This window comes from Rhinoderma darwinii, unplaced genomic scaffold, assembly GCF_050947455.1.
Source record: "Rhinoderma darwinii isolate aRhiDar2 unplaced genomic scaffold, aRhiDar2.hap1 Scaffold_448, whole genome shotgun sequence".
In the NCBI taxonomy this organism is placed as follows: Eukaryota; Metazoa; Chordata; class Amphibia; order Anura; family Rhinodermatidae; genus Rhinoderma; species Rhinoderma darwinii.
Window position 1 is genome coordinate 65,502 of NW_027463921.1, and position 22,305 is coordinate 87,806.

General features: G+C 47.9%; 15 non-coding genes across 15 annotated transcripts; all 15 read left to right on the top strand.

The window, feature by feature from the left end:
* Positions 1 to 347: 347 nt before the first annotated feature.
* Positions 348 to 538, top strand: LOC142716346 (U2 spliceosomal RNA). Its single transcript, XR_012871590.1, has one exon. It is a non-coding gene; the product is annotated as a U2 spliceosomal RNA (small nuclear RNA).
* A 1,285-nt stretch (positions 539 to 1,823) lies between these two features.
* Positions 1,824 to 2,014, top strand: LOC142716347 (U2 spliceosomal RNA). The gene has a single exon (XR_012871591.1). It is a non-coding gene; the product is annotated as a U2 spliceosomal RNA (small nuclear RNA).
* A 1,267-nt stretch (positions 2,015 to 3,281) lies between these two features.
* On the top strand, positions 3,282 to 3,472 carry LOC142716348 (U2 spliceosomal RNA). The gene has a single exon (XR_012871592.1). It is a non-coding gene; the product is annotated as a U2 spliceosomal RNA (small nuclear RNA).
* Positions 3,473 to 4,768: 1,296 nt separating this feature from the next.
* LOC142716349 (U2 spliceosomal RNA) lies at positions 4,769 to 4,959 on the top strand. Its single transcript, XR_012871593.1, has one exon. It is a non-coding gene; the product is annotated as a U2 spliceosomal RNA (small nuclear RNA).
* Positions 4,960 to 6,243: 1,284 nt separating this feature from the next.
* LOC142716350 (U2 spliceosomal RNA) lies at positions 6,244 to 6,434 on the top strand. The gene has a single exon (XR_012871594.1). It is a non-coding gene; the product is annotated as a U2 spliceosomal RNA (small nuclear RNA).
* Positions 6,435 to 7,726: 1,292 nt separating this feature from the next.
* On the top strand, positions 7,727 to 7,917 carry LOC142716351 (U2 spliceosomal RNA). The gene has a single exon (XR_012871595.1). It is a non-coding gene; the product is annotated as a U2 spliceosomal RNA (small nuclear RNA).
* Positions 7,918 to 9,196: 1,279 nt separating this feature from the next.
* LOC142716353 (U2 spliceosomal RNA) lies at positions 9,197 to 9,387 on the top strand. Its single transcript, XR_012871597.1, has one exon. It is a non-coding gene; the product is annotated as a U2 spliceosomal RNA (small nuclear RNA).
* A 1,292-nt stretch (positions 9,388 to 10,679) lies between these two features.
* Positions 10,680 to 10,870, top strand: LOC142716354 (U2 spliceosomal RNA). Its single transcript, XR_012871598.1, has one exon. It is a non-coding gene; the product is annotated as a U2 spliceosomal RNA (small nuclear RNA).
* A 1,272-nt stretch (positions 10,871 to 12,142) lies between these two features.
* Positions 12,143 to 12,333, top strand: LOC142716355 (U2 spliceosomal RNA). The gene has a single exon (XR_012871599.1). It is a non-coding gene; the product is annotated as a U2 spliceosomal RNA (small nuclear RNA).
* Positions 12,334 to 13,609: 1,276 nt separating this feature from the next.
* Positions 13,610 to 13,800, top strand: LOC142716357 (U2 spliceosomal RNA). Its single transcript, XR_012871600.1, has one exon. It is a non-coding gene; the product is annotated as a U2 spliceosomal RNA (small nuclear RNA).
* Positions 13,801 to 15,088: 1,288 nt separating this feature from the next.
* On the top strand, positions 15,089 to 15,279 carry LOC142716358 (U2 spliceosomal RNA). Its single transcript, XR_012871601.1, has one exon. It is a non-coding gene; the product is annotated as a U2 spliceosomal RNA (small nuclear RNA).
* A 1,288-nt stretch (positions 15,280 to 16,567) lies between these two features.
* LOC142716198 (U2 spliceosomal RNA) lies at positions 16,568 to 16,758 on the top strand. The gene has a single exon (XR_012871458.1). It is a non-coding gene; the product is annotated as a U2 spliceosomal RNA (small nuclear RNA).
* A 1,288-nt stretch (positions 16,759 to 18,046) lies between these two features.
* Positions 18,047 to 18,237, top strand: LOC142716199 (U2 spliceosomal RNA). The gene has a single exon (XR_012871459.1). It is a non-coding gene; the product is annotated as a U2 spliceosomal RNA (small nuclear RNA).
* Positions 18,238 to 19,525: 1,288 nt separating this feature from the next.
* On the top strand, positions 19,526 to 19,716 carry LOC142716200 (U2 spliceosomal RNA). The gene has a single exon (XR_012871460.1). It is a non-coding gene; the product is annotated as a U2 spliceosomal RNA (small nuclear RNA).
* Positions 19,717 to 21,004: 1,288 nt separating this feature from the next.
* Positions 21,005 to 21,195, top strand: LOC142716202 (U2 spliceosomal RNA). Its single transcript, XR_012871461.1, has one exon. It is a non-coding gene; the product is annotated as a U2 spliceosomal RNA (small nuclear RNA).
* The last annotated feature ends 1,110 nt before the right edge of the window (positions 21,196 to 22,305 follow it).

Genomic DNA, 22,305 nt, shown 5'->3' on the forward strand with positions numbered 1-22,305 from the left:
TGGTCAGTGCTGCTCAGCAGGCAGCACTGGACTGGACTGGATTACAGCTGATACAAGGTGTGAAGGAACAAGGGGTGGCTGTGGGCATGCACTTGCTGCCGCTGCCAGTGTTTATCTGCATGGCAGCAGGGCATTTGGGCGTTGCCAGGAAGGCGTTTTTATGTAGATTCCTCCTCTTTCAGCACTGCATTGTGGTGCAAGCAAAAGAAGCAAATCCTGTCTGGCTTCTAGCTGTGAGTGTGTGAGCCTGCAGGGCCCCATGGAATTGCCTAGAAGTAGGCTGAATCGCTGCAAGGGCTGAACAGCAGTATCGGGCAGGCTCGGGCAACGCGCGGCCCGTTCGGGTTATCGCTTCTCGGCCTTTTGGCTAAGATCAAGTGTAGTATCTGTTCTTATCAGTTTAATATCTGATACGTCCCCTATCTGGGGACCATATATTAAATGGATTTTTAGAACAGGGAGATGGAAATAGAGCTTGCTCTGTCCACTCCACGCATTGACCTGGTATTGCAGTATTTCCAGGACCGGTGCACCCTTTCCTTATGTGTTGACTAAAAGCAGATTCCAAAAGTGTTTTTTGTCTTTGCTATTGTTTCTGTCTTTCTGAAGGGATCTCCCCTTTTAATCCCATTATTTCAACACCTGTTGGACAATGCATGAGTGATAATGAGCTCATTGATTAAATGCAATTAATGAATAGATTGCCACCTCTTGTTGTGTGTCGTCTGTGTTTCTGTGTTTCCGGCATTTCACATTGGAACACCTCATTCACCTTCCTTGTCTTCTCTCCGCCCTCCCTTTTAGGTAAGTTAAAGAGCTGCACCTGAGCCAGCCACTGATTGATTGATTGATTGATTGATTGATTGATTGATTGATTGATTGATTGCAGCACAACAGTCAAATAGTGGAGTGGAGTAGGGGAACAGCAAACAGCCAATAAAGCAGCCCGCCCGCTCGCCTGCCCGCCACAATGGACCTACCTGTGTACACTAGATGGATGTGATGGAATGTACTGTCGTCCCTACATTTCAAGAAGAAGTAAGAATTGCAGTTGCAACAAAGCCTTGCTTGCCTACAAAGAGAGCAGCAATTTGGATTTGTTACTATGTTACCTAGAAGAATAACAAACTGTGCAAGGATGGAGGTTGTAGGAGCAAGGAGAAGTTGTCTGTAAAGTTGGTGGATGCCTATTTTCCATTTTGCAGTCCCTTGTCTCCCTCTTGTGGCCTCCTGGAGGCAACTAGCTGTGCAAAAAAAAGACAGCCTGGCGGCCGGCTGTTGCAGTGTTGCCCTCTCAGGCAACACTGAGTGACTGACTGAGCCTCACCGTCTTATATAAAGTTCAGACGGAACTTTGCACGTGTCATAGTGGAGCCCTCAGGATTCCAGAGCCAGCTTTCTGACATCATAATGGGGCCTCAGAGATAAAAGCCTGGGCCCAGGCAGTGTTGGTCAGTGCTGCTCAGCAGGCAGCACTGGACTGGACTGGATTACAGCTGATACAAGGTGTGAAGGAACAAGGGGTGGCTGTGGGCATGCACTTGCTGCCGCTGCCAGTGTTTATCTGCATGGCAGCAGGGCATTTGGGCGTTGCCAGGAAGGCGTTTTTATGTAGATTCCTCCTCTTTCAGCACTGCATTGTGGTGCAAGCAAAAGAAGCAAATCCTGTCTGGCTTCCTCTCCGGCCTTTATTCACCTCCCGTGTAGCTGTGAGTGTGTGAGCCTGCAGGGCCCCATGGAATTGCCTAGAAGTAGGCTGAATCGCTGCAAGGGCTGAACAGCAGTATCGGGCAGGCTCGGGCAACGCGCGGCCCGTTCGGGTTATCGCTTCTCGGCCTTTTGGCTAAGATCAAGTGTAGTATCTGTTCTTATCAGTTTAATATCTGATACGTCCCCTATCTGGGGACCATATATTAAATGGATTTTTAGAACAGGGAGATGGAAATAGAGCTTGCTCTGTCCACTCCACGCATTGACCTGGTATTGCAGTATTTCCAGGACCGGTGCACCCTTTCCTTATGTGTTGACTAAAAGCAGATTCCAAAAGTGTTTTTTGTCTTTGCTATTGTTTCTGTCTTTCTGAAGGGATCTCCCCTTTTAATCCCATTATTTCAACACCTGTTGGACAATGCATGAGTGATAATGAGCTCATTGATTAAATGCAATTAATGAATAGATTGCCACCTCTTGTTGTGTGTCGTCTGTGTTTCTGTGTTTCCGGCATTTCACATTGGAACACCTCATTCACCTTCCTTGTCTTCTCTCCGCCCTCCCTTTTAGGTAAGTTAAAGAGCTGCACCTGAGCCAGCCACTGATTGATTGATTGATTGATTGATTGATTGATTGATTGATTGATTGATTGATTGATTGATTGCAGCACAACAGTCAAATAGTGGAGTGGAGTAGGGGAACAGCAAACAGCCAATAAAGCAGCCCGCCCGCTCGCCTGCCCGCCACAATGGACCTACCTGTGTACACTAGATGGATGTGATGGAATGTACTGTCGTCCCTACATTTCAAGAAGAAGTAAGAATTGCAGTTGCAACAAAGCCTTGCTTGCCTACAAAGAGAGCCAAAGAGAGCAGCAATTTCAAGGATGGAGGTTGTAGGAGCAAGGAGAAGTTGTCTGTAAAGTTGGTGGATGCCTATTTTCCATTTTGCAGTCCCTTGTCTCCCTCTTGTGGCCTCCTGGAGGCAACTAGCTGTGCAAAAAAAAGACAGCCTGGCGGCCGGCTGTTGCAGTGTTGCCCTCTCAGGCAACACTGAGTGACTGACTGAGCCTCACCGTCTTATATAAAGTTCAGACGGAACTTTGCACGTGTCATAGTGGAGCCCTCAGGATTCCAGAGCCAGCTTTCTGACATCATAATGGGGCCTCAGAGATAAAAGCCTGGGCCCAGGCAGTGTTGGTCAGTGCTGCTCAGCAGGCAGCACTGGACTGGACTGGATTACAGCTGATACAAGGTGTGAAGGAACAAGGGGTGGCTGTGGGCATGCACTTGCTGCCGCTGCCAGTGTTTATCTGCATGGCAGCAGGGCATTTGGGCGTTGCCAGGAAGGCGTTTTTATGTAGATTCCTCCTCTTTCAGCACTGCATTGTGGTGCAAGCAAAAGAAGCAAATCCTGTCTGGCTTCCTCTCCGGCCTTTATTCACCTCCCGTGTAGCTGTGAGTGTGTGAGCCTGCAGGGCCCCATGGAATTGCCTAGAAGTAGGCTGAATCGCTGCAAGGGCTGAACAGCAGTATTGGGCAGGCTCGGGCAACGCGCGGCCCGTTCGGGTTATCGCTTCTCGGCCTTTTGGCTAAGATCAAGTGTAGTATCTGTTCTTATCAGTTTAATATCTGATACGTCCCCTATCTGGGGACCATATATTAAATGGATTTTTAGAACAGGGAGATGGAAATAGAGCTTGCTCTGTCCACTCCACGCATTGACCTGGTATTGCAGTATTTCCAGGACCGGTGCACCCTTTCCTTATGTGTTGACTAAAAGCAGATTCCAAAAGTGTTTTTTGTCTTTGCTATTGTTTCTGTCTTTCTGAAGGGATCTCCCCTTTTAATCCCATTATTTCAACACCTGTTGGACAATGCATGAGTGATAATGAGCTCATTGATTAAATGCAATTAATGAATAGATTGCCACCTCTTGTTGTGTGTCGTCTGTGTTTCTGTGTTTCCGGCATTTCACATTGGAACACCTCATTCACCTTCCTTGTCTTCTCTCCGCCCTCCCTTTTAGGTAAGTTAAAGAGCTGCACCTGAGCCAGCCACTGATTGATTGATTGATTGATTGATTGATTGATTGATTGATTGATTGATTGATTGATTGATGCAGCACAACAGTCAAATAGTGGAGTGGAGTAGGGGAACAGCAAACAGCCAATAAAGCAGCCCGCCCGCTCGCCTGCCCGCCACAATGGACCTACCTGTGTACACTAGATGGATGTGATGGAATGTACTGTCGTCCCTACATTTCAAGAAGAAGTAAGAATTGCAGTTGCAACAAAGCCTTGCTTGCCTACAAAGAGAGCAGCAATTTGGATTTGTTACTATGTTACCTAGAAGAATAACAAACTGTGCAAGGATGGAGGTTGTAGGAGCAAGGAGAAGTTGTCTGTAAAGTTGGTGGATGCCTATTTTCCATTTTGCAGTCCCTTGTCTCCCTCTTGTGGCCTCCTGGAGGCAACTAGCTGTGCAAAAAAAAGACAGCCTGGCGGCCGGCTGTTGCAGTGTTGCCCTCTCAGGCAACACTGAGTGACTGACTGAGCCTCACCGTCTTATATAAAGTTCAGACGGAACTTTGCACGTGTCATAGTGGAGCCCTCAGGATTCCAGAGCCAGCTTTCTGACATCATAATGGGGCCTCAGAGATAAAAGCCTGGGCCCAGGCAGTGTTGGTCAGTGCTGCTCAGCAGGCAGCACTGGACTGGACTGGATTACAGCTGATACAAGGTGTGAAGGAACAAGGGGTGGCTGTGGGCATGCACTTGCTGCCGCTGCCAGTGTTTATCTGCATGGCAGCAGGGCATTTGGGCGTTGCCAGGAAGGCGTTTTTATGTAGATTCCTCCTCTTTCAGCACTGCATTGTGGTGCAAGCAAAAGAAGCAAATCCTGTCTGGCTTCCTCTCCGGCCTTTATTCACCTCCCGTGTAGCTGTGAGTGTGTGAGCCTGCAGGGCCCCATGGAATTGCCTAGAAGTAGGCTGAATCGCTGCAAGGGCTGAACAGCAGTATCGGGCAGGCTCGGGCAACGCGCGGCCCGTTCGGGTTATCGCTTCTCGGCCTTTTGGCTAAGATCAAGTGTAGTATCTGTTCTTATCAGTTTAATATCTGATACGTCCCCTATCTGGGGACCATATATTAAATGGATTTTTAGAACAGGGAGATGGAAATAGAGCTTGCTCTGTCCACTCCACGCATTGACCTGGTATTGCAGTATTTCCAGGACCGGTGCACCCTTTCCTTATGTGTTGACTAAAAGCAGATTCCAAAAGTGTTTTTTGTCTTTGCTATTGTTTCTGTCTTTCTGAAGGGATCTCCCCTTTTAATCCCATTATTTCAACACCTGTTGGACAATGCATGAGTGATAATGAGCTCATTGATTAAATGCAATTAATGAATAGATTGCCACCTCTTGTTGTGTGTCGTCTGTGTTTCTGTGTTTCCGGCATTTCACATTGGAACACCTCATTCACCTTCCTTGTCTTCTCTCCGCCCTCCCTTTTAGGTAAGTTAAAGAGCTGCACCTGAGCCAGCCACTGATTGATTGATTGATTGATTGATTGATTGATTGATTGATTGATTGATGCAGCACAACAGTCAAATAGTGGAGTGGAGTAGGGGAACAGCAAACAGCCAATAAAGCAGCCCGCCCGCTCGCCTGCCCGCCACAATGGACCTACCTGTGTACACTAGATGGATGTGATGGAATGTACTGTCGTCCCTACATTTCAAGAAGAAGTAAGAATTGCAGTTGCAACAAAGCCTTGCTTGCCTACAAAGAGAGCAGCAATTTGGATTTGTTACTATGTTACCTAGAAGAATAACAAACTGTGCAAGGATGGAGGTTGTAGGAGCAAGGAGAAGTTGTCTGTAAAGTTGGTGGATGCCTATTTTCCATTTTGCAGTCCCTTGTCTCCCTCTTGTGGCCTCCTGGAGGCAACTAGCTGTGCAAAAAAAAGACAGCCTGGCGGCCGGCTGTTGCAGTGTTGCCCTCTCAGGCAACACTGAGTGACTGACTGAGCCTCACCGTCTTATATAAAGTTCAGACGGAACTTTGCACGTGTCATAGTGGAGCCCTCAGGATTCCAGAGCCAGCTTTCTGACATCATAATGGGGCCTCAGAGATAAAAGCCTGGGCCCAGGCAGTGTTGGTCAGTGCTGCTCAGCAGGCAGCACTGGACTGGACTGGATTACAGCTGATACAAGGTGTGAAGGAACAAGGGGTGGCTGTGGGCATGCACTTGCTGCCGCTGCCAGTGTTTATCTGCATGGCAGCAGGGCATTTGGGCGTTGCCAGGAAGGCGTTTTTATGTAGATTCCTCCTCTTTCAGCACTGCATTGTGGTGCAAGCAAAAGAAGCAAATCCTGTCTGGCTTCCTCTCCGGCCTTTATTCACCTCCCGTGTAGCTGTGAGTGTGTGAGCCTGCAGGGCCCCATGGAATTGCCTAGAAGTAGGCTGAATCGCTGCAAGGGCTGAACAGCAGTATCGGGCAGGCTCGGGCAACGCGCGGCCCGTTCGGGTTATCGCTTCTCGGCCTTTTGGCTAAGATCAAGTGTAGTATCTGTTCTTATCAGTTTAATATCTGATACGTCCCCTATCTGGGGACCATATATTAAATGGATTTTTAGAACAGGGAGATGGAAATAGAGCTTGCTCTGTCCACTCCACGCATTGACCTGGTATTGCAGTATTTCCAGGACCGGTGCACCCTTTCCTTATGTGTTGACTAAAAGCAGATTCCAAAAGTGTTTTTTGTCTTTGCTATTGTTTCTGTCTTTCTGAAGGGATCTCCCCTTTTAATCCCATTATTTCAACACCTGTTGGACAATGCATGAGTGATAATGAGCTCATTGATTAAATGCAATTAATGAATAGATTGCCACCTCTTGTTGTGTGTCGTCTGTGTTTCTGTGTTTCCGGCATTTCACATTGGAACACCTCATTCACCTTCCTTGTCTTCTCTCCGCCCTCCCTTTTAGGTAAGTTAAAGAGCTGCACCTGAGCCAGCCACTGATTGATTGATTGATTGATTGATTGATTGATTGATTGATTGATTGATTGATTGATGCAGCACAACAGTCAAATAGTGGAGTGGAGTAGGGGAACAGCAAACAGCCAATAAAGCAGCCCGCCCGCTCGCCTGCCCGCCACAATGGACCTACCTGTGTACACTAGATGGATGTGATGGAATGTACTGTCGTCCCTACATTTCAAGAAGAAGTAAGAATTGCAGTTGCAACAAAGCCTTGCTTGCCTACAAAGAGAGCAGCAATTTGGATTTGTTACTATGTTACCTAGAAGAATAACAAACTGTGCAAGGATGGAGGTTGTAGGAGCAAGGAGAAGTTGTCTGTAAAGTTGGTGGATGCCTATTTTCCATTTTGCAGTCCCTTGTCTCCCTCTTGTGGCCTCCTGGAGGCAACTAGCTGTGCAAAAAAAAGACAGCCTGGCGGCCGGCTGTTGCAGTGTTGCCCTCTCAGGCAACACTGAGTGACTGACTGAGCCTCACCGTCTTATATAAAGTTCAGACGGAACTTTGCACGTGTCATAGTGGAGCCCTCAGGATTCCAGAGCCAGCTTTCTGACATCATAATGGGGCCTCAGAGATAAAACCCTGGGCCCAGGCAGTGTTGGTCAGTGCTGCTCAGCAGGCAGCACTGGACTGGACTGGATTACAGCTGATACAAGGTGTGAAGGAACAAGGGGTGGCTGTGGGCATGCACTTGCTGCCGCTGCCAGTGTTTATCTGCATGGCAGCAGGGCATTTGGGCGTTGCCAGGAAGGCGTTTTTATGTAGATTCCTCCTCTTTCAGCACTGCATTGTGGTGCAAGCAAAATAAGCAAATCCTGTCTGGCTTCCTCTCCGGCCTTTATTCACCTCCCGTGTAGCTGTGAGTGTGTGAGCCTGCAGGGCCCCATGGAATTGCCTAGAAGTAGGCTGAATCGCTGCAAGGGCTGAACAGCAGTATCGGGCAGGCTCGGGCAACGCGCGGCCCGTTCGGGTTATCGCTTCTCGGCCTTTTGGCTAAGATCAAGTGTAGTATCTGTTCTTATCAGTTTAATATCTGATACGTCCCCTATCTGGGGACCATATATTAAATGGATTTTTAGAACAGGGAGATGGAAATAGAGCTTGCTCTGTCCACTCCACGCATTGACCTGGTATTGCAGTATTTCCAGGACCGGTGCACCCTTTCCTTATGTGTTGACTAAAAGCAGATTCCAAAAGTGTTTTTTGTCTTTGCTATTGTTTCTGTCTTTCTGAAGGGATCTCCCCTTTTAATCCCATTATTTCAACACCTGTTGGACAATGCATGAGTGATAATGAGCTCATTGATTAAATGCAATTAATGAATAGATTGCCACCTCTTGTTGTGTGTCGTCTGTGTTTCTGTGTTTCCGGCATTTCACATTGGAACACCTCATTCACCTTCCTTGTCTTCTCTCCGCCCTCCCTTTTAGGTAAGTTAAAGAGCTGCACCTGAGCCAGCCACTGATTGATTGATTGATTGATTGATTGATTGATTGATGATTGATGCAGCACAACAGTCAAATAGTGGAGTGGAGTAGGGGAACAGCAAACAGCCAATAAAGCAACCCGCCCGCTCGCCTGCCCGCCACAATGGACCTACCTGTGTACACTAGATGGATGTGATGGAATGTACTGTCGTCCCTACATTTCAAGAAGAAGTAAGAATTGCAGTTGCAACAAAGCCTTGCTTGCCTACAAAGAGAGCAGCAATTTGGATTTGTTACTATGTTACCTAGAAGAATAACAAACTGTGCAAGGATGGAGGTTGTAGGAGCAAGGAGAAGTTGTCTGTAAAGTTGGTGGATGCCTATTTTCCATTTTGCAGTCCCTTGTCTCCCTCTTGTGGCCTCCTGGAGGCAACTAGCTGTGCAAAAAAAAGACAGCCTGGCGGCCGGCTGTTGCAGTGTTGCCCTCTCAGGCAACACTGAGTGACTGACTGAGCCTCACCGTCTTATATAAAGTTCAGACGGAACTTTGCACGTGTCATAGTGGAGCCCTCAGGATTCCAGAGCCAGCTTTCTGACATCATAATGGGGCCTCAGAGATAAAAGCCTGGGCCCAGGCAGTGTTGGTCAGTGCTGCTCAGCAGGCAGCACTGGACTGGACTGGATTACAGCTGATACAAGGTGTGAAGGAACAAGGGGTGGCTGTGGGCATGCACTTGCTGCCGCTGCCAGTGTTTATCTGCATGTCAGCAGGGCATTTGGGCGTTGCCAGGAAGGCGTTTTTATGTAGATTCCTCCTCTTTCAGCACTGCATTGTGGTGCAAGCAAAAGAAGCAAATCCTGTCTGGCTTCCTCTCCGGCCTTTATTCACCTCCCGTGTAGCTGTGAGTGTGTGAGCCTGCAGGGCCCCATGGAATTGCCTAGGAGTAGGCTGAATCGCTGCAAGGGCTGAACAGCAGTATCGGGCAGGCTCGGGCAACGCGCGGCCCGTTCGGGTTATCGCTTCTCGGCCTTTTGGCTAAGATCAAGTGTAGTATCTGTTCTTATCAGTTTAATATCTGATACGTCCCCTATCTGGGGACCATATATTAAATGGATTTTTAGAACAGGGAGATGGAAATAGAGCTTGCTCTGTCCACTCCACGCATTGACCTGGTATTGCAGTATTTCCAGGACCGGTGCACCCTTTCCTTATGTGTTGACTAAAAGCAGATTCCAAAAGTGTTTTTTGTCTTTGCTATTGTTTCTGTCTTTCTGAAGGGATCTCCCCTTTTAATCCCATTATTTCAACACCTGTTGGACAATGCATGAGTGATAATGAGCTCATTGATTAAATGCAATTAATGAATAGATTGCCACCTCTTGTTGTGTGTCGTCTGTGTTTCTGTGTTTCCGGCATTTCACATTGGAACACCTCATTCACCTTCCTTGTCTTCTCTCCGCCCTCCCTTTTAGGTAAGTTAAAGAGCTGCACCTGAGCCAGCCACTGATTGATTGATTGATTGATTGATTGATTGATTGATTGATTGATTGATTGATTGATGCAGCACAACAGTCAAATAGTGGAGTGGAGTAGGGGAACAGCAAACAGCCAATAAAGCAGCCCGCCCGCTCGCCTGCCCGCCACAATGGACCTACCTGTGTACACTAGATGGATGTGATGGAATGTACTGTCGTCCCTACATTTCAAGAAGAAGTAAGAATTGCAGTTGCAACAAAGCCTTGCTTGCCTACAAAGAGAGCAGCAATTTGGATTTGTTACTATGTTACCTAGAAGAATAACAAACTGTGCAAGGATGGAGGTTGTAGGAGCAAGGAGAAGTTGTCTGTAAAGTTGGTGGATGCCTATTTTCCATTTTGCAGTCCCTTGTCTCCCTCTTGTGGCCTCCTGGAGGCAACTAGCTGTGCAAAAAAAAGACAGCCTGGCGGCCGGCTGTTGCAGTGTTGCCCTCTCAGGCAACACTGAGTGACTGACTGAGCCTCACCGTCTTATATAAAGTTCAGACGGAACTTTGCACGTGTCATAGTGGAGCCCTCAGGATTCCAGAGCCAGCTTTCTGACATCATAATGGGGCCTCAGAGATAAAAGCCTGGGCCCAGGCAGTGTTGGTCAGTGCTGCTCAGCAGGCAGCACTGGACTGGACTGGATTACAGCTGATACAAGGTGTGAAGGAACAAGGGGTGGCTGTGGGCATGCACTTGCGGCCGCTGCCAGTGTTTATCTGCATGGCAGCAGGGCATTTGGGCGTTGCCAGGAAGGCGTTTTTATGTAGATTCCTCCTCTTTCAGCACTGCATTGTGGTGCAAGCAAAAGAAGCAAATCCTGTCTGGCTTCCTCTCCGGCCTTTATTCACCTCCCGTGTAGCTGTGAGTGTGTGAGCCTGCAGGGCCCCATGGAATTGCCTAGAAGTAGGCTGAATCGCTGCAAGGGCTGAACAGCAGTATCGGGCAGGCTCGGGCAACGCGCGGCCCGTTCGGGTTATCGCTTCTCGGCCTTTTGGCTAAGATCAAGTGTAGTATCTGTTCTTATCAGTTTAATATCTGATACGTCCCCTATCTGGGGACCATATATTAAATGGATTTTTAGAACAGGGAGATGGAAATAGAGCTTGCTCTGTCCACTCCACGCATTGACCTGGTATTGCAGTATTTCCAGGACCGGTGCACCCTTTCCTTATGTGTTGACTAAAAGCAGATTCCAAAAGTGTTTTTTGTCTTTGCTATTGTTTCTGTCTTTCTGAAGGGATCTCCCCTTTTAATCCCATTATTTCAACACCTGTTGGACAATGCATGAGTGATAATGAGCTCATTGATTAAATGCAATTAATGAATAGATTGCCACCTCTTGTTGTGTGTCGTCTGTGTTTCTGTGTTTCCGGCATTTCACATTGGAACACCTCATTCACCTTCCTTGTCTTCTCTCCGCCCTCCCTTTTAGGTAAGTTAAAGAGCTGCACCTGAGCCAGCCACTGATTGATTGATTGATTGATTGATTGATTGATTGATGCAGCACAACAGTCAAATAGTGGAGTGGAGTAGGGGAACAGCAAACAGCCAATAAAGCAGCCCGCCCGCTCGCCTGCCCGCCACAATGGACCTACCTGTGTACACTAGATGGATGTGATGGAATGTACTGTCGTCCCTACATTTCAAGAAGAAGTAAGAATTGCAGTTGCAACAAAGCCTTGCTTGCCTACAAAGAGAGCAGCAATTTGGATTTGTTACTATGTTACCTAGAAGAATAACAAACTGTGCAAGGATGGAGGTTGTAGGAGCAAGGAGAAGTTGTCTGTAAAGTTGGTGGATGCCTATTTTCCATTTTGCAGTCCCTTGTCTCCCTCTTGTGGCCTCCTGGAGGCAACTAGCTGTGCAAAAAAAAGACAGCCTGGCGGCCGGCTGTTGCAGTGTTGCCCTCTCAGGCAACACTGAGTGACTGACTGAGCCTCACCGTCTTATATAAAGTTCAGACGGAACTTTGCACGTGTCATAGTGGAGCCCTCAGGATTCCAGAGCCAGCTTTCTGACATCATAATGGGGCCTCAGAGATAAAAGCCTGGGCCCAGGCAGTGTTGGTCAGTGCTGCTCAGCAGGCAGCACTGGACTGGACTGGATTACAGCTGATACAAGGTGTGAAGGAACAAGGGGTGGCTGTGGGCATGCACTTGCTGCCGCTGCCAGTGTTTATCTGCATGGCAGCAGGGCATTTGGGCGTTGCCAGGAAGGCGTTTTTATGTAGATTCCTCCTCTTTCAGCACTGCATTGTGGTGCAAGCAAAAGAAGCAAATCCTGTCTGGCTTCCTCTCCGGCCTTTATTCACCTCCCGTGTAGCTGTGAGTGTGTGAGCCTGCAGGGCCCCATGGAATTGCCTAGAAGTAGGCTGAATCGCTGCAAGGGCTGAACAGCAGTATCGGGCAGGCTCGGGCAACGCGCGGCCCGTTCGGGTTATCGCTTCTCGGCCTTTTGGCTAAGATCAAGTGTAGTATCTGTTCTTATCAGTTTAATATCTGATACGTCCCCTATCTGGGGACCATATATTAAATGGATTTTTAGAACAGGGAGATGGAAATAGAGCTTGCTCTGTCCACTCCACGCATTGACCTGGTATTGCAGTATTTCCAGGACCGGTGCACCCTTTCCTTATGTGTTGACTAAAAGCAGATTCCAAAAGTGTTTTTTGTCTTTGCTATTGTTTCTGTCTTTCTGAAGGGATCTCCCCTTTTAATCCCATTATTTCAACACCTGTTGGACAATGCATGAGTGATAATGAGCTCATTGATTAAATGCAATTAATGAATAGATTGCCACCTCTTGTTGTGTGTCGTCTGTGTTTCTGTGTTTCCGGCATTTCACATTGGAACACCTCATTCACCTTCCTTGTCTTCTCTCCGCCCTCCCTTTTAGGTAAGTTAAAGAGCTGCACCTGAGCCAGCCACTGATTGATTGATTGATTGATTGATTGATTGATTGATTGATGCAGCACAACAGTCAAATAGTGGAGTGGAGTAGGGGAACAGCAAACAGCCAATAAAGCAGCCCGCCCGCTCGCCTGCCCGCCACAATGGACCTACCTGTGTACACTAGATGGATGTGATGGAATGTACTGTCGTCCCTACATTTCAAGAAGAAGTAAGAATTGCAGTTGCAACAAAGCCTTGCTTGCCTACAAAGAGAGCAGCAATTTGGATTTGTTACTATGTTACCTAGAAGAATAACAAACTGTGCAAGGATGGAGGTTGTAGGAGCAAGGAGAAGTTGTCTGTAAAGTTGGTGGATGCCTATTTTCCATTTTGCAGTCCCTTGTCTCCCTCTTGTGGCCTCCTGGAGGCAACTAGCTGTGCAAAAAAAAGACAGCCTGGCAGCCGGCTGTTGCAGTGTTGCCCTCTCAGGCAACACTGAGTGACTGACTGAGCCTCACCGTCTTATATAAAGTTCAGACGGAACTTTGCACGTGTCATAGTGGAGCCCTCAGGATTCCAGAGCCAGCTTTCTGACATCATAATGGGGCCTCAGAGATAAAAGCCTGGGCCCAGGCAGTGTTGGTCAGTGCTGCTCAGCAGGCAGCACTGGACTGGACTGGATTACAGCTGATACAAGGTGTGAAGGAACAAGGGGTGGCTGTGGGCATGCACTTGCTGCCGCTGCCAGTGTTTATCTGCATGGCAGCAGGGCATTTGGGCGTTGCCAGGATGGCGTTTTTATGTAGATTCCTCCTCTTTCAGCACTGCATTGTGGTGCAAGCAAAAGAAGCAAATCCTGTCTGGCTTCCTCTCCGGCCTTTATTCACCTCCCGTGTAGCTGTGAGTGTGTGAGCCTGCAGGGCCCCATGGAATTGCCTAGAAGTAGGCTGAATCGCTGCAAGGGCTGAACAGCAGTATCGGGCAGGCTCGGGCAACGCGCGGCCCGTTCGGGTTATCGCTTCTCGGCCTTTTGGCTAAGATCAAGTGTAGTATCTGTTCTTATCAGTTTAATATCTGATACGTCCCCTATCTGGGGACCATATATTAAATGGATTTTTAGAACAGGGAGATGGAAATAGAGCTTGCTCTGTCCACTCCACGCATTGACCTGGTATTGCAGTATTTCCAGGACCGGTGCACCCTTTCCTTATGTGTTGACTAAAAGCAGATTCCAAAAGTGTTTTTTGTCTTTGCTATTGTTTCTGTCTTTCTGAAGGGATCTCCCCTTTTAATCCCATTATTTCAACACCTGTTGGACAATGCATGAGTGATAATGAGCTCATTGATTAAATGCAATTAATGAATAGATTGCCACCTCTTGTTGTGTGTCGTCTGTGTTTCTGTGTTTCCGGCATTTCACATTGGAACACCTCATTCACCTTCCTTGTCTTCTCTCCGCCCTCCCTTTTAGGTAAGTTAAAGAGCTGCACCTGAGCCAGCCACTGATTGATTGATTGATTGATTGATTGATTGATTGATTGATTGATTGATTGATGCAGCACAACAGTCAAATAGTGGAGTGGAGTAGGGGAACAGCAAACAGCCAATAAAGCAGCCCGCCCGCTCGCCTGCCCGCCACAATGGACCTACCTGTGTACACTAGATGGATGTGATGGAATGTACTGTCGTCCCTACATTTCAAGAAGAAGTAAGAATTGCAGTTGCAACAAAGCCTTGCTTGCCTACAAAGAGAGCAGCAATTTGGATTTGTTACTATGTTACCTAGAAGAATAACAAACTGTGCAAGGATGGAGGTTGTAGGAGCAAGGAGAAGTTGTCTGTAAAGTTGGTGGATGCCTATTTTCCATTTTGCAGTCCCTTGTCTCCCTCTTGTGGCCTCCTGGAGGCAACTAGCTGTGCAAAAAAAAGACAGCCTGGCGGCCGGCTGTTGCAGTGTTGCCCTCTCAGGCAACACTGAGTGACTGACTGAGCCTCACCGTCTTATATAAAGTTCAGACGGAACTTTGCACGTGTCATAGTGGAGCCCTCAGGATTCCAGAGCCAGCTTTCTGACATCATAATGGGGCCTCAGAGATAAAAGCCTGGGCCCAGGCAGTGTTGGTCAGTGCTGCTCAGCAGGCAGCACTGGACTGGACTGGATTACAGCTGATACAAGGTGTGAAGGAACAAGGGGTGGCTGTGGGCATGCACTTGCTGCCGCTGCCAGTGTTTATCTGCATGTCAGCAGGGCATTTGGGCGTTGCCAGGAAGGCGTTTTTATGTAGATTCCTCCTCTTTCAGCACTGCATTGTGGTGCAAGCAAAAGAAGCAAATCCTGTCTGGCTTCCTCTCCGGCCTTTATTCACCTCCCGTGTAGCTGTGAGTGTGTGAGCCTGCAGGGCCCCATGGAATTGCCTAGAAGTAGGCTGAATCGCTGCAAGGGCTGAACAGCAGTATCGGGCAGGCTCGGGCAACGCGCGGCCCGTTCGGGTTATCGCTTCTCGGCCTTTTGGCTAAGATCAAGTGTAGTATCTGTTCTTATCAGTTTAATATCTGATACGTCCCCTATCTGGGGACCATATATTAAATGGATTTTTAGAACAGGGAGATGGAAATAGAGCTTGCTCTGTCCACTCCACGCATTGACCTGGTATTGCAGTATTTCCAGGACCGGTGCACCCTTTCCTTATGTGTTGACTAAAAGCAGATTCCAAAAGTGTTTTTTGTCTTTGCTATTGTTTCTGTCTTTCTGAAGGGATCTCCCCTTTTAATCCCATTATTTCAACACCTGTTGGACAATGCATGAGTGATAATGAGCTCATTGATTAAATGCAATTAATGAATAGATTGCCACCTCTTGTTGTGTGTCGTCTGTGTTTCTGTGTTTCCGGCATTTCACATTGGAACACCTCATTCACCTTCCTTGTCTTCTCTCCGCCCTCCCTTTTAGGTAAGTTAAAGAGCTGCACCTGAGCCAGCCACTGATTGATTGATTGATTGATTGATTGATTGATTGATTGATTGATTGATTGATGCAGCACAACAGTCAAATAGTGGAGTGGAGTAGGGGAACAGCAAACAGCCAATAAAGCAGCCCGCCCGCTCGCCTGCCCGCCACAATGGACCTACCTGTGTACACTAGATGGATGTGATGGAATGTACTGTCGTCCCTACATTTCAAGAAGAAGTAAGAATTGCAGTTGCAACAAAGCCTTGCTTGCCTACAAAGAGAGCAGCAATTTGGATTTGTTACTATGTTACCTAGAAGAATAACAAACTGTGCAAGGATGGAGGTTGTAGGAGCAAGGAGAAGTTGTCTGTAAAGTTGGTGGATGCCTATTTTCCATTTTGCAGTCCCTTGTCTCCCTCTTGTGGCCTCCTGGAGGCAACTAGCTGTGCAAAAAAAAGACAGCCTGGCGGCCGGCTGTTGCAGTGTTGCCCTCTCAGGCAACACTGAGTGACTGACTGAGCCTCACCGTCTTATATAAAGTTCAGACGGAACTTTGCACGTGTCATAGTGGAGCCCTCAGGATTCCAGAGCCAGCTTTCTGACATCATAATGGGGCCTCAGAGATAAAAGCCTGGGCCCAGGCAGTGTTGGTCAGTGCTGCTCAGCAGGCAGCACTGGACTGGACTGGATTACAGCTGATACAAGGTGTGAAGGAACAAGGGGTGGCTGTGGGCATGCACTTGCTGCCGCTGCCAGTGTTTATCTGCATGGCAGCAGGGCATTTGGGCGTTGCCAGGAAGGCGTTTTTATGTAGATTCCTCCTCTTTCAGCACTGCATTGTGGTGCAAGCAAAAGAAGCAAATCCTGTCTGGCTTCCTCTCCGGCCTTTATTCACCTCCCGTGTAGCTGTGAGTGTGTGAGCCTGCAGGGCCCCATGGAATTGCCTAGAAGTAGGCTGAATCGCTGCAAGGGCTGAACAGCAGTATCGGGCAGGCTCGGGCAACGCGCGGCCCGTTCGGGTTATCGCTTCTCGGCCTTTTGGCTAAGATCAAGTGTAGTATCTGTTCTTATCAGTTTAATATCTGATACGTCCCCTATCTGGGGACCATATATTAAATGGATTTTTAGAACAGGGAGATGGAAATAGAGCTTGCTCTGTCCACTCCACGCATTGACCTGGTATTGCAGTATTTCCAGGACCGGTGCACCCTTTCCTTATGTGTTGACTAAAAGCAGATTCCAAAAGTGTTTTTTGTCTTTGCTATTGTTTCTGTCTTTCTGAAGGGATCTCCCCTTTTAATCCCATTATTTCAACACCTGTTGGACAATGCATGAGTGATAATGAGCTCATTGATTAAATGCAATTAATGAATAGATTGCCACCTCTTGTTGTGTGTCGTCTGTGTTTCTGTGTTTCCGGCATTTCACATTGGAACACCTCATTCACCTTCCTTGTCTTCTCTCCGCCCTCCCTTTTAGGTAAGTTAAAGAGCTGCACCTGAGCCAGCCACTGATTGATTGATTGATTGATTGATTGATTGATTGATTGATTGATTGATTGATGCAGCACAACAGTCAAATAGTGGAGTGGAGTAGGGGAACAGCAAACAGCCAATAAAGCAGCCCGCCCGCTCGCCTGCCCGCCACAATGGACCTACCTGTGTACACTAGATGGATGTGATGGAATGTACTGTCGTCCCTACATTTCAAGAAGAAGTAAGAATTGCAGTTGCAACAAAGCCTTGCTTGCCTACAAAGAGAGCAGCAATTTGGATTTGTTACTATGTTACCTAGAAGAATAACAAACTGTGCAAGGATGGAGGTTGTAGGAGCAAGGAGAAGTTGTCTGTAAAGTTGGTGGATGCCTATTTTCCATTTTGCAGTCCCTTGTCTCCCTCTTGTGGCCTCCTGGAGGCAACTAGCTGTGCAAAAAAAAGACAGCCTGGCGGCCGGCTGTTGCAGTGTTGCCCTCTCAGGCAACACTGAGTGACTGACTGAGCCTCACCGTCTTATATAAAGTTCAGACGGAACTTTGCACGTGTCATAGTGGAGCCCTCAGGATTCCAGAGCCAGCTTTCTGACATCATAATGGGGCCTCAGAGATAAAAGCCTGGGCCCAGGCAGTGTTGGTCAGTGCTGCTCAGCAGGCAGCACTGGACTGGACTGGATTACAGCTGATACAAGGTGTGAAGGAACAAGGGGTGGCTGTGGGCATGCACTTGCTGCCGCTGCCAGTGTTTATCTGCATGGCAGCAGGGCATTTGGGCGTTGCCAGGAAGGCGTTTTTATGTAGATTCCTCCTCTTTCAGCACTGCATTGTGGTGCAAGCAAAAGAAGCAAATCCTGTCTGGCTTCCTCTCCGGCCTTTATTCACCTCCCGTGTAGCTGTGAGTGTGTGAGCCTGCAGGGCCCCATGGAATTGCCTAGAAGTAGGCTGAATCGCTGCAAGGGCTGAACAGCAGTATCGGGCAGGCTCGGGCAACGCGCGGCCCGTTCGGGTTATCGCTTCTCGGCCTTTTGGCTAAGATCAAGTGTAGTATCTGTTCTTATCAGTTTAATATCTGATACGTCCCCTATCTGGGGACCATATATTAAATGGATTTTTAGAACAGGGAGATGGAAATAGAGCTTGCTCTGTCCACTCCACGCATTGACCTGGTATTGCAGTATTTCCAGGACCGGTGCACCCTTTCCTTATGTGTTGACTAAAAGCAGATTCCAAAAGTGTTTTTTGTCTTTGCTATTGTTTCTGTCTTTCTGAAGGGATCTCCCCTTTTAATCCCATTATTTCAACACCTGTTGGACAATGCATGAGTGATAATGAGCTCATTGATTAAATGCAATTAATGAATAGATTGCCACCTCTTGTTGTGTGTCGTCTGTGTTTCTGTGTTTCCGGCATTTCACATTGGAACACCTCATTCACCTTCCTTGTCTTCTCTCCGCCCTCCCTTTTAGGTAAGTTAAAGAGCTGCACCTGAGCCAGCCACTGATTGATTGATTGATTGATTGATTGATTGATTGATTGATTGATTGATTGATGCAGCACAACAGTCAAATAGTGGAGTGGAGTAGGGGAACAGCAAACAGCCAATAAAGCAGCCCGCCCGCTCGCCTGCCCGCCACAATGGACCTACCTGTGTACACTAGATGGATGTGATGGAATGTACTGTCGTCCCTACATTTCAAGAAGAAGTAAGAATTGCAGTTGCAACAAAGCCTTGCTTGCCTACAAAGAGAGCAGCAATTTGGATTTGTTACTATGTTACCTAGAAGAATAACAAACTGTGCAAGGATGGAGGTTGTAGGAGCAAGGAGAAGTTGTCTGTAAAGTTGGTGGATGCCTATTTTCCATTTTGCAGTCCCTTGTCTCCCTCTTGTGGCCTCCTGGAGGCAACTAGCTGTGCAAAAAAAAGACAGCCTGGCGGCCGGCTGTTGCAGTGTTGCCCTCTCAGGCAACACTGAGTGACTGACTGAGCCTCACCGTCTTATATAAAGTTCAGACGGAACTTTGCACGTGTCATAGTGGAGCCCTCAGGATTCCAGAGCCAGCTTTCTGACATCATAATGGGGCCTCAGAGATAAAAGCCTGGGCCCAGGCAGTGTTGGTCAGTGCTGCTCAGCAGGCAGCACTGGACTGGACTGGATTACAGCTGATACAAGGTGTGAAGGAACAAGGGGTGGCTGTGGGCATGCACTTGCTGCCGCTGCCAGTGTTTATCTGCATGGCAGCAGGGCATTTGGGCGTTGCCAGGAAGGCGTTTTTATGTAGATTCCTCCTCTTTCAGCACTGCATTGTGGTGCAAGCAAAAGAAGCAAATCCTGTCTGGCTTCCTCTCCGGCCTTTATTCACCTCCCGTGTAGCTGTGAGTGTGTGAGCCTGCAGGGCCCCATGGAATTGCCTAGAAGTAGGCTGAATCGCTGCAAGGGCTGAACAGCAGTATCGGGCAGGCTCGGGCAACGCGCGGCCCGTTCGGGTTATCGCTTCTCGGCCTTTTGGCTAAGATCAAGTGTAGTATCTGTTCTTATCAGTTTAATATCTGATACGTCCCCTATCTGGGGACCATATATTAAATGGATTTTTAGAACAGGGAGATGGAAATAGAGCTTGCTCTGTCCACTCCACGCATTGACCTGGTATTGCAGTATTTCCAGGACCGGTGCACCCTTTCCTTATGTGTTGACTAAAAGCAGATTCCAAAAGTGTTTTTTGTCTTTGCTATTGTTTCTGTCTTTCTGAAGGGATCTCCCCTTTTAATCCCATTATTTCAACACCTGTTGGACAATGCATGAGTGATAATGAGCTCATTGATTAAATGCAATTAATGAATAGATTGCCACCTCTTGTTGTGTGTCGTCTGTGTTTCTGTGTTTCCGGCATTTCACATTGGAACACCTCATTCACCTTCCTTGTCTTCTCTCCGCCCTCCCTTTTAGGTAAGTTAAAGAGCTGCACCTGAGCCAGCCACTGATTGATTGATTGATTGATTGATTGATTGATTGATTGATTGATTGATTGATGCAGCACAACAGTCAAATAGTGGAGTGGAGTAGGGGAACAGCAAACAGCCAATAAAGCAGCCCGCCCGCTCGCCTGCCCGCCACAATGGACCTACCTGTGTACACTAGATGGATGTGATGGAATGTACTGTCGTCCCTACATTTCAAGAAGAAGTAAGAATTGCAGTTGCAACAAAGCCTTGCTTGCCTACAAAGAGAGCAGCAATTTGGATTTGTTACTATGTTACCTAGAAGAATAACAAACTGTGCAAGGATGGAGGTTGTAGGAGCAAGGAGAAGTTGTCTGTAAAGTTGGTGGATGCCTATTTTCCATTTTGCAGTCCCTTGTCTCCCTCTTGTGGCCTCCTGGAGGCAACTAGCTGTGCAAAAAAAAGACAGCCTGGCGGCCGGCTGTTGCAGTGTTGCCCTCTCAGGCAACACTGAGTGACTGACTGAGCCTCACCGTCTTATATAAAGTTCAGACGGAACTTTGCACGTGTCATAGTGGAGCCCTCAGGATTCCAGAGCCAGCTTTCTGACATCATAATGGGGCCTCAGAGATAAAAGCCTGGGCCCAGGCAGTGTTGGTCAGTGCTGCTCAGCAGGCAGCACTGGACTGGACTGGATTACAGCTGATACAAGGTGTGAAGGAACAAGGGGTGGCTGTGGGCATGCACTTGCTGCCGCTGCCAGTGTTTATCTGCATGGCAGCAGGGCATTTGGGCGTTGCCAGGAAGGCGTTTTTATGTAGATTCCTCCTCTTTCAGCACTGCATTGTGGTGCAAGCAAAAGAAGCAAATCCTGTCTGGCTTCCTCTCCGGCCTTTATTCACCTCCCGTGTAGCTGTGAGTGTGTGAGCCTGCAGGGCCCCATGGAATTGCCTAGAAGTAGGCTGAATCGCTGCAAGGGCTGAACAGCAGTATCGGGCAGGCTCGGGCAACGCGCGGCCCGTTCGGGTTATCGCTTCTCGGCCTTTTGGCTAAGATCAAGTGTAGTATCTGTTCTTATCAGTTTAATATCTGATACGTCCCCTATCTGGGGACCATATATTAAATGGATTTTTAGAACAGGGAGATGGAAATAGAGCTTGCTCTGTCCACTCCACGCATTGACCTGGTATTGCAGTATTTCCAGGACCGGTGCACCCTTTCCTTATGTGTTGACTAAAAGCAGATTCCAAAAGTGTTTTTTGTCTTTGCTATTGTTTCTGTCTTTCTGAAGGGATCTCCCCTTTTAATCCCATTATTTCAACACCTGTTGGACAATGCATGAGTGATAATGAGCTCATTGATTAAATGCAATTAATGAATAGATTGCCACCTCTTGTTGTGTGTCGTCTGTGTTTCTGTGTTTCCGGCATTTCACATTGGAACACCTCATTCACCTTCCTTGTCTTCTCTCCGCCCTCCCTTTTAGGTAAGTTAAAGAGCTGCACCTGAGCCAGCCACTGATTGATTGATTGATTGATTGATTGATTGATTGATTGATTGATTGATTGATGCAGCACAACAGTCAAATAGTGGAGTGGAGTAGGGGAACAGCAAACAGCCAATAAAGCAGCCCGCCCGCTCGCCTGCCCGCCACAATGGACCTACCTGTGTACACTAGATGGATGTGATGGAATGTACTGTCGTCCCTACATTTCAAGAAGAAGTAAGAATTGCAGTTGCAACAAAGCCTTGCTTGCCTACAAAGAGAGCAGCAATTTGGATTTGTTACTATGTTACCTAGAAGAATAACAAACTGTGCAAGGATGGAGGTTGTAGGAGCAAGGAGAAGTTGTCTGTAAAGTTGGTGGATGCCTATTTTCCATTTTGCAGTCCCTTGTCTCCCTCTTGTGGCCTCCTGGAGGCAACTAGCTGTGCAAAAAAAAGACAGCCTGGCGGCCGGCTGTTGCAGTGTTGCCCTCTCAGGCAACACTGAGTGACTGACTGAGCCTCACCGTCTTATATAAAGTTCAGACGGAACTTTGCACGTGTCATAGTGGAGCCCTCAGGATTCCAGAGCCAGCTTTCTGACATCATAATGGGGCCTCAGAGATAAAAGCCTGGGCCCAGGCAGTGTTGGTCAGTGCTGCTCAGCAGGCAGCACTGGACTGGACTGGATTACAGCTGATACAAGGTGTGAAGGAACAAGGGGTGGCTGTGGGCATGCACTTGCTGCCGCTGCCAGTGTTTATCTGCATGGCAGCAGGGCATTTGGGCGTTGCCAGGAAGGCGTTTTTATGTAGATTCCTCCTCTTTCAGCACTGCATTGTGGT